We start from the raw sequence: 7,675 nt of genomic DNA on the forward strand, positions 1-7,675 counted from the left end.
TTTCTTTGCATTGATCGCTGAAGAAGGTTTTCTTATCTCTTCTTGCTATTCTTTGGAACGCTGCTCCAAAAATAGGCTCCACATTATGTCTTAAAAGAAGTGATACTCTACTAGCAACCTTACATGAAAAAATAGCAAAACAACTACATGAAGCTGGAAATGATGGAGTTCCAGGTCAATTTTTACTATTTCACCTTAATATGTAAAACATTTTCCTCAAGAAATGATAGGATAAGTATGAAAAAAGGAAAGGGAAATATCAAAACAAACATATAAGTACTTGATTTTTTTTTAAGCATTGCTTAACTTCTAAGCTCCAGAACATTTGTTTCTTAAGAGAACACATTTTTTTTAAGAACTTCAATTCTTTCACTATTAACATACAAATATCAGTGATAATTTATAAAATGTTTTTGCTTATATAATTCCCAATTTTAACTTCTACTTATAAGCAGAGTTATAAGTTTCTGTAATAAAAAAATACAATTTCAAATGCTCAATGATTCAAACTTTTTACTTATTCGCATCATCCTGACCACTCATACCCTCAATTCTACCTTGATTACATCTGAGATATTACAATTCATTGACAACCAGCTTCCTTGTTTAGTTTTACAAAAAAAAAAAAAAAGATTTGGTAATTCCCTGGTGGTCCAGTGGTTAGAACTCAGCACTTTCACAGTGGTTCAGTTCAGTATAGTTGAGTTCAGTCGCTCAGTCGTGTCTGACTCTTTGCCACCCCATGAATCACAGCACACCAGGCCTCCCTGTCCATCACCAACTCCCGGAGTTCACTCAGACTCACGTCCATCGAGTCAGTGATGCCATCCAGCCATCTCATCCTCTGTCGTCCCCCTTCCCCTCCTGCCCCCAATCCCTCCCAGCATCAGAGTCTTTTCCAATGAGTCAACTTTTCGCATGAGGTGGCCAAAGTATTGGAGTTTCAGCTTCAGCATCAGTCCTTCCAATGAACACCAGGACTGATCTCCTTTAGGATGGACTGGTTGGATCTCCTTGCAGTCCAAGGGACTCTCGAGAGTCTTCTCCAACACCACAGTGCAAAAGCATCAAGGTGGACAGGTTTAAAAGCTGGTGGAGAACTAAGATCCTGCAAGCAGCGAGGCTGCAGCCAATAAAAAAAGGTTCGTCTGGAACTTCACAGCTACAAAATTTTTATATGTACTTCCCTGGTTTATAATAATAGTCTAGACTTACTGTGACATTAGCATAATGCTCATTCCAAGGTATTTAAAGATATATTGATATTTTTAAAATAAGGAAAGTAGAATGTATTTTTCAAATTTTACACAGGCTTCTGTCAACAGAGCATTCTATTCATGCTCATATGTTTCACTGATATCATTTAATAAGCACAAATGAGGAAATTTCTTGAAATTTATTCTTTTCATTGTGTCACTCAGTACACAGCTGGCCTCTATTTATAGATACATGCCATTAAAAATATATTAATGTTGCTATATTATCAATTTTAAAAAATCTAAAAAGTTACAAATCTAACCCACTTCTTTGCTGTGTAACTAGGAAGATCATTAGGGAAGGTTTTTTGAGAAAGTGACATCCAAAGCAACACCTAAAGGATGAGGAAAAGCTAGTCATAGGACAAGTTGAGGCATGAGTGTTTTAGGGGGAACAACACACAGTTAGTTGTGTGTTGGTTTGTGTAACATCTGAAGAAGGCCAGTGTGGTAAATGGTGACAGGAGACATGAACAGAACAAAATGAGACTGGAGAGAAATTAAAACCAGATTATAACAGCCTTAAGAGAGAAGTCTGAATTTTTTTTTTATACCAATCACTTACATTTATTTCAGGACATAATATACTATTTAGACCCAAGGACAGTGCTAAATCATAACTCTGTTAAATACCTACAGGATATTTCATTTTTGCGAAGATAGGTCCTTAAAAACTGGACAGATTAATAATATAACAAATATCAAAATCAGATGAAAAATACGTTATTGCTCTCATTCACTCTGTCCTAATGTTAAAGATGTTACAAAGATATACAGATTATCATCATGCTGTTCTTTTGGGAGCCTATATTCAAGCTGATAATAAGGTGTTGTCAAAGGGATCTTTCTCTGATTTTTGCAAAGAAAAACAGCCCAAATTGTATTCTTAATGCTACGTGATTTAACTGTATCATGCTTGGCACATGGTATTATTTCGCCTACTGGAGCAAGTTCTCATTTTCTCAAAGCCTTCCCCCAGCTTTTCTAGAAATAAAGCTTAAATATCATTTATTTCAAGCTTTCAGAATAAAGTTAACCTCATTTATACAGGTACCAGGTTGGTGTACTCATATATATCTTTTCCAATTGCAGGCTAAGCAAAGGCATGCATTTAGAACCGTACTAATATATTAAAGCGAAAGACAAACCAACTTAATGTCAAGAGAAACTGTGACCTTCCATGTAGTGTGTGATAGAGAAACACTGATTCTGACACATTGTCTTATTTTATTCAAATAGCAGTCTGCTCACACGTGGTCCAAGAACACTTGAATAATAAAGCAAATATAATCACATGTTAAAAACTGGTCTTCAAACATCATAGCCCATGATGCCACGCTTGCCTATGATCTCGCCAACATAAAACCACATCCACACCTCAGTGGCCACCAAACCATTCAGTAGAGCTTCCTTAACAGTGAGCTGTTTGAAGCTACCGGTTTTAGCACTGTTGATAATTTTTGTCAAGCTCTGAATTGCTGTAGGGATCTCAGCAGGGGTTGGAGGAACCAGCTCAACCTTGGCATAGTACCAAAACGTGGCCAATCGAGGCTTCGAGTAAGTCACAGCAGCGTTGACCAGCGCCGGGGCCTTTTCCGCGAGGTTACGGACAAACTGGGCCATGGTCCTAGGACGGAGAGCCCGTCACCCCGACTGGCCGGCTGAATGTCACCCGCCTGGAGAAGTCTGAATTTTATTCTGGGCATAATGAGAAATCACTAAAGGATTTTAAGCAGAAAAGACACCATCTAAAGTATATTTTTTGTTTTGTTTTCTTTTGATGTTTTGTTTTTAATTGACATTTTCATTGAGATCATTGTAGATTTACTTGCAGTTTTAAGAAATAATACAGATAGAGCATGTGCTTAATTTAGTTTCCCCCAGTGATAACAATTTGTAAAACTAGTATAATGTAGCTACCAATATATGGGCATTGACAAAAAACACCTTATTCAGAGCTCCCCAATTTTATCTATACTTATTTACACATATGAATTAAATTCTGTACAATTTTATCACTTGTAGGTTCACGAACCCATCACACAATCAAGATTCTGAATAATTCCAATATTAGGAATCCCTCAAGTCACCCTATTTTAACCACACCCACCTCCGTCTTCCATCTCCCCATTCTCAACTTCTGGCAACCACTAATTTGTCCCCGATTTCTAAAAATTTGTCTTTTCAAGATGTTATATAATTGATCATATATTGTGTAACCTTTTTTATTAATTTATTTTATTTTTGGTTGTGGTGGGCCTTTGTTGTTGCTCGCTCCAGCTTTCTTTAGTTGCAGTGAACGGGAGCTACCTGCTGGCTGCAGGGCGTGAGTTTCTCATTGTGGTGGCTTCTCTTGTCTTGCAGCTCAGGCTCTAGGTGTGAGGGCTTCAGTAGTTGCAGCTCATGGGCTCTAGAGTGCAGGCTCATCAGTTGTGGCACACAGGCTTAGTTGCTCTGCAGCATGGGGGATCCTCCCAGACCAAGGATCAAACCAGGGCCCCTTGCGTCACAAGGCAATTCTCAACCACTGGACCACCAGGGAAGCTCATGTGTAACCTTTTGTGATTGGCTTTTTTCCTTCAACATTAGTTCCCTGGAGATTGATCCAAATTGTTGTGTATATCAATAGTTTGCTTGTTTTCATTCCTGAGTAGTAGTCTGTGGTTATGGGCATGAAGAAGTGAAGGTGTTTGTCCCTCAGTCATGTCCAACTCTTTGCAACCCCATGAACTGTAGCCCTCCAGGTTTCTCTGTCCATGGAATTATCCAGGCAAGAACTGGAGTGAGTAGCCATTCCTTTCTGCAGGGGATCTTCCTGACCCAGGGATCAAACCCAGTCTCCTGCATTGCAGGAGAATTCTTTACCATCTTGAGTCACCAGGGAAGCCCAGTTACAGGCATGCCGCTGCTGCTGCTGCTAAGTCGCTTCAGTCGTGTCTGACTCTGTGCAACCCCATAGACGGCAGCCCACCAGGCTCCTCCGTCCCTTGGATTCTCCAGGCAAGAACACTGGAGTGGGTTGCCATTTCCTTCTCCAATGTATGAAAGTGAAAAGTGAAAGTGAAGTCGCTCAGTCGTGTCCGACTCTAGCGACCCCATGGACTGCAGCCTACCAGGCTCCTCCGTCCATGGGATTTTCCAGGCAAGAGTACTGGAGTGGGGTGCCACTGCCTTCTCCAGTTACAGGCACACCACAGTATAAATATTTACCTTTGGAAGGGTATATGGGTTAATTCCATTTTCTGCTACTGCAAATAAAGTTGCTATGAATACTCATGTACAGATTTACATAAGAACATAAGTTTTCATTTCTCTGAGGTAAAAGCCCAAACATATAACTTCTAGTTTTATGATAATTGTATATTGTATTTTATTTAAAACTGTCGAACTTTTCCAGAATAACTGTATAATTTTACATTTCTACTAGCAATATAGAAATGATCCAATTTCCCTAAATCTTTGCCAGAATTTGATATTGTCACGATTTTTAATTTTAGCATTTCTGATAGATGTATAGTGGTAGCTTGCACTTTTCATTTGCATTTCTCTCGTGGCTAATCATACTGAATGTCATTTCACATGTTTTTTTGCCATCTGTTTATCCTCTTTGGGGAAATGTCTGTTGATGCCTTTTCCTTATTTTCTAATTGAAGTGTTCATCTTTTTATTATTGAGTTTTCAGGGTTGTTTATATATTTTAGATAGTACTCTTTTGTTGCAAATGTGGTTTTGCAAATATTTTTCCTAATCTGTAGTGTGTCTTTGCATCCTCTTTACAGAATCTTTTGCAGAGCAAAAGTTTTTAATTTTGATGAAGCATAATTTATCAGTTCATCCTTTTATGGATTATACTAATAGTATTAAGTCTAAGAACTCTTTCCTTGCCTCTGGATTCCCAAAATTTTCTTCTATATATTTTTCTAAAAGTTTCATATTTTAAGTTTTACATTCAAGTCTAGAATTCATTTTTAGTTACTATTTTTATAAGATACGAAGTTTAAGGTTTTGTTTTGATTGTCTGTGTTCAGTTCCTCAGTCGTGTTCAACTCTGTGACCCCATGGACTGTAGCCCACCAGCTTCTCTTTCCGTGGGACTTCCAGGCAAGAATACTGAGCGAGTAGTCAATTGCTTGAGCACTGTTTGTGAAAAAGTGATCCTTCCTTTGTTGAATTGTTCTTGCACATTGTCAAAATTCAGTTGGGCATACATGTGTGAGTATATTTTGGGTTTCACTATTCTGTCAATTAATTTATCTATCTCTCCACCACAACCATATCTCACTTTTTTGCAGTAGCTAACTAGAAAAAATGTGATTTTTAGTGGAGGAATCTTCTCACTTTACCCTTCTTTTTCAAGATTGTCTTAGTCATTCTGGGACATGTGCTGAGACAATTTTTCATATAAATTTCAAAATGCATGCTAAGTTGCCTCAGTAATGTCTGACTCCTTGCAACCCCATGGACTGTAGCCTTCTAGGCTCCTCTGTCCATGGGATTCTCCAGGCAAGAATACTGTCCCAGAATGGGTTATCATGCCCTCCTCCAGAAGATCTTCCCGACCCAAGGATTGAACCCACAGCTTTTACGTCTCTTGCACTGGCAGGTGAGTTCTTTACCAGCTGAGCCCTGTGTGTTTCTACACACACACACACACACAAAATTGCTAGGATTTTTATAAGAATTGCACTAAACCTACTCATCAGTTTGAGGAGAATTGCCTTCCAACCCATGAGCATGGTATACCTCTTCATTTAATTGGGTGGTCTTTGATTTCTTTCCTCACAAATTTCAGCATATAAATCCTGTACATGTTTTGCTAAGTAAATATGTAAGTACTTCATTTTCTTTGGAATGACTGTAAATAGTATTGTTTTTAATTGTAGTTACTTCATTGTTGATTTATAGAAATATGATTGCATTTTTCTGTTGTTCTTGTATCTTGCAACCTTGCTGAATTTATTAGCTCTAAAGAGATTTTTCTTTTCCTTGGAATATTCTATGTAGACAATCATATCATCTGCAAGGAGAAATAGTTTGGTTTTCTTGAGAAATAGTTTTATATCTTCCTTTCCCATCTGTATGTCTTTTATTTCTTTTTCTTGACTTATTAAAATGGCTAGAACTTCCAGTACTGTGTTCAATAAGAGTGGTGAGAGTGGACATGCTTACCTTTCTTCCAAAATTAGGAAGAAAGCATTGTTTTTCACCATTAAGTGTGATGTCAGCTAAGATTTTTATACACGCTCTTTGTTAAGCTGAAGTAATTCTCCTCTATTCTTAACTAAGTACTGAATGAGTGAATTTTATTTTCACGTAATTCTGATGCAATATATGGGGGAGGAGAGCAAAATAAGTGAGGTAACCAGTAAGATGACTATCACAGTACTCCAGGTGAGAGATGATGGTAACCTAGACTAAGATGATGGTGGTGATACAGATTAGGAGACAAGAGGGCAGATTCAAGATATACTTTGTTGTATAACCCATAGGACTTGCTGATGGATTGGGTGGTTAGAGTCAGAAATTGCATTTGGCTACAAATAACAGAAAACTCTGGGCTTCCAAGGTGGCTCAGTAGTAAAAGAATCCTCTTGCAATGCAAGAGAAGCAGGAAACGTGGGTTTGATCCCTGGGGCAGGAACATCCCCTGGAGAAGGAAATGGCAACCCACTCCAGTATTCTTGCCTGGGAAATCCCATGGACAGATAAGGTTGACAGGCTACAGTACATGGGGTCACAAAAGAGTTGGACATGACTTAGCAACTAAACAACAACAAACAGAAAACTCTACTACAATGACTTAAGTAGAGGCTTCCCCCTCACCCCCGCCCTGAACAAAAAGAAGTCAGAGAATAAGCAGTTCTGTCGATCTCATCTGTGTCTCAGATCCTTTTATTCTTTGCTGTTACATAATAACATATGACTTTGAACCATACAGTCACAAGATGGATGTGGTACTTCTAGGTACCACAGATAAGTTCCAGTAAGAAAAACAGAGTTGCAAAATTTTTCTTTTAGTGATACTTTATTCAGAAAGTTAAGCACTTCCAGAGACATTTATCTATATTTCCTTAATCAAAACTATGTCATGAAAAAAAAAAAAACCTATGTCACTAACCACTCAGTTGCAAGGGAAGCTAAGGAATTGATATTTTACTTTCCAGTCTCTAAAGTAGAGAAAAACAGGGAATAGCTAATTGCAGTGGACACTAAGTGAGCCAATCCATAGTACCTACCACACTAAGGATGATGGAAATAAGGAAAAATGGATTACTTCCATATTTCTGGTTGACAGATTACATTACTGTTTACTAAGATGTATAAGAGTGGAAGAGACATGGATGTTAAGAGAAAGCAATAGTTCAGTGTTGGCCACGTTGAGATTAAAATGTTTATGAAGCATCTAGAATGTCAAGCAA

The 7,675-nt window shown here is 38.1% G+C and overlaps 1 pseudogene; it reads right to left on the reverse strand.

The window, feature by feature from the left end:
- Positions 1 to 2,463: 2,463 nt before the first annotated feature.
- On the reverse strand, positions 2,464 to 2,937 carry LOC782233 (ATP synthase subunit g, mitochondrial; annotated as a pseudogene).
- Between the last annotated feature and the right edge of the window lie 4,738 nt (positions 2,938 to 7,675).

This window comes from Bos taurus, chromosome 3 (genome assembly GCF_002263795.3).
Source record: "Bos taurus isolate L1 Dominette 01449 registration number 42190680 breed Hereford chromosome 3, ARS-UCD2.0, whole genome shotgun sequence".
Taxonomy (NCBI): Eukaryota; Metazoa; Chordata; class Mammalia; order Artiodactyla; family Bovidae; genus Bos; species Bos taurus.